Source organism: Castor canadensis, chromosome 15, assembly GCF_047511655.1.
Source record: "Castor canadensis chromosome 15, mCasCan1.hap1v2, whole genome shotgun sequence".
Taxonomy (NCBI): Eukaryota; Metazoa; Chordata; class Mammalia; order Rodentia; family Castoridae; genus Castor; species Castor canadensis.
Window position 1 is genome coordinate 82,865,403 of NC_133400.1, and position 3,255 is coordinate 82,868,657.

Genomic DNA, 3,255 nt, shown 5'->3' on the forward strand with positions numbered 1-3,255 from the left:
TTATTCCTGTCAATTCTCTTTCAAAAACTCCTTAGCTATTCTATTTAATTATTACTTTTTCTTTTGTTTTGAAGTAGTCTCAAGCTTACAGAGAAGTTGGAAGTTCTATTCCCAGATTTTTTTCTTCCTGCTCTGTTTGAGAGTAAGTTGCTAGCGGTATTCCATCATCTGCATATTCTACAGTGTTTCCTACAATCAGGGCACACACATGAAAATTAGCATTGGTATATCACCATTGTCAAAATTTCAGATCGTGCTCAAATTTTGCAACTAGTCTCAAGAAAGTCCTTTAGTGCAAAAGAGTACAGCTCAGAATTCATTGCATTTAGCCTTTTGCATGTCTTTTTCATGTTCTTCAATCTGCAATAGCTACTGGCTGTTTTATTAACTGGTGAACTTGAGCCTTTCCAAGATTACAGGCCACCTATTGTGTAGAACATTTCTCTATTGTGTTTGTCTGGTATTTCTTCACATTTATACCTAGATTTTTGCATAATTTGTGGGAATGTCATGAAAATGATGCTATACTTTCCTGATTTCATTTTATCAGGTGGTGCATGATCCATTTTGTTCTATTTCTTGCGATGTTTAGTTTGGTGTAAGTGGTATCTGCTAGGCTTCTTCAACTGTAAGATTGTTCTTTATTACCTTGTAATAAATATTTTGTTGGAAGCTATTTGCAACTCTAAATATCCCTAAACTGTTCTATTTATTCATTCACACATTTGCTAGTATGGATTCATGGTTTTGTTATTTTATTCTATAGGTGATAATCCATTACTATCATGATTAATTTTAATTGATCAGTGGAAGGCCCTTCATGTGTGTGTGTGTGTGTGTGTGTGTGTGTGTGTGTGTGTGTATGTTGTTGTTGTTGTTGTCCTGTTCCACTTGTTCTTTGAGCACTCTCTCACCTTTTGGAAAAAAAATTGCCTGGTCTATTTGAGAATTTACATCTCCGCTCCCCACCTACTTTCTGGAATCAGTTCTTTCTCCAAGGAGCTCTGGTTCCTCTTAGTGATGAAGGATGTTTAGAAATCAAAGGGCACACACGTGAAAATTACCATTAGTATGTCACCATCGTCAAAATTTCAGATTGTGCTCAAATTTTGCAACTAGTCTCAAGAAAGTCCTTTAGTGCAAAAGAATACAGCTCAGAATTCATTGCATTTAGCCTTTTGCATGTCTTTTTCAAGTTCTTCAATCTGAAATAGCTACCATCTGTTTTATTAACTGGTTTCTTATTGCTCCTGCAGTGTTGTTGCTCCTCCACCTTGGTGAATAGAGCTAGGGAGTGTGTGTGTGCGTGTGTGTGTGTGTGTGTGTGTGTGTGTGTGTGTGTATCGTGGTGTCCCAATAGTCTTGGTGTACTTTTAGGTTTTAATAACATTAGAAGTATAAAAGCTATAAATTTACCAAAAATGATTAGGGAGTTAACTTTTTTCTTTTCTTTTTACTGGTATGATTTTCTTTTTGGCAGTACTGAGATTTGACTCTGGGCCTTGTGCTTGCCAGGCAGGTGCTGGCAATTCTTCATTTCTGGGGGGATATCAAATCATAATGCTGCTATCAGAGACATGAAAGAAGTGCAGGAGTGAGGTCATCTGCCCTTATCACATCTCATTCAACCTGCCGGCTTGGCCTATTCAAAAGTCATGTGGATCTTAAAGAATGAGTAAGTCCTACTGTAAACTTAGTGAGGTGTGACTAAAATCCCAGGTACTGTTCCTGATGTGGTGTCTTTTTAAAATTTTTATTTTATCATTTTTACATTTACTCACATGTGTAAACATTGTGTGGGCCACTCCCCCCACCGTGGTGTCTTTTCTGGAACAAATCAGCATGTCCCTTTGTCTTTGCTTTGTAGCTACTGACCTGACCTTTTGTCCTATACTGACGTGAAAAGACCAGCTTCTACTTGTTGGGGAGAGAGATCCACTTTCACACGCTTGCCTCAGTCACTTGCTGTCTATCATATTTATTCTGCAGAGATCTTGTCTTCACATTCCATGAAGATCCCATAGGGCACTCACTGATAACAATATGATGAATGGATCTGATGTTAGTGAATTGCCAGGTACTGTAGAGGCCTTTGGAAGACAGATATACATTAGAAGGTGGGAACATGCCATCCAAAGGGAAGGCCTGGTGCCTCAGTGCAGCTACTGTGGATTCAATGGTCACTCCTCAAAGATAAAAGTAAGGTGGTTGTTCTTTGCATCACCTAGAATGGAAAAAGAGGAAAATGCTTGGTAGCCTTTTTGTATTTGGGGGGCAACATGTGCCACATTCCAGTGTGCCACTGGCATTGCTCCTTCAAGTAGAGATGACAATGGGAAGATGTGCAGCCAGTCCAAGCCATCATAGCACTTGAGTCTCACTATCCTGTAGGTCCAGTGAACTTGGAGTGTCTATGGAAGATGGGAACACTGTGTGGGGTCTCTTGCAAGCACCAATAGGGTGATCTCAACACTGACCTCTAGGATTTTGGTGCAAATTCATGCCCTATTCTGAGTATGAGTATTTTCCTTTTGAAAAAGAGCATCTGTCTCGCCACCAGGACTTCGTACAGACTGAATGCCTAACCATGGTATGCAGGGTGATCATGGGAACTGAGCTGGGCTCAGGTTCACACCTGGCCATAGGTTGTGTGTACACAGCAGCAATCTATCACCAATGGAAATGGTATATGAGAGCTTGGGCTTGGGTACAAGTAAGGGTACAAGTAAGTTGCATGGGCAAGTGGCTCAGATTCTTTAGATTTCAAAGGTGCATTGCCCTCCTTCCTCCTGTAGTCAATGGTCTCTTGGAGATGTTCCTTATGACTGTGTATTAGTCCCTTTTCTGTTGCTATGACAAAATTCCAGAGGCTGAGTATTTTATTTAAAAAAACATTTATTCAGCTGAGTGCCAGTGGCTCACGCCTATAATCCATTTACTTGGGAGGTTAATATTGGGAGGACCAAGATTCAAGGTTGCTTGCAGGGAGTTCATGAGACCTCATCTCAATCAATAGCTGGGCATAGTGGGGTGCACCTGTCACCCCAAGCTACCCTGGAGGCTGAAATAGGGAGGGTCATGATTCAAAGCCAATCTGGGCAAAAAAAGTTTGCGAGACCCCATCTCAATGGAAAAATGCTGGGCATGGTGGTGCATGCCTGTCAACCTAGTGAGGCAGGAAGTATAAAATAAGAGGATTATGGTCCACGCTGGCCCAGTCAAAAAATGAGACCTGCTCTCATAGCAAAAAAGGCT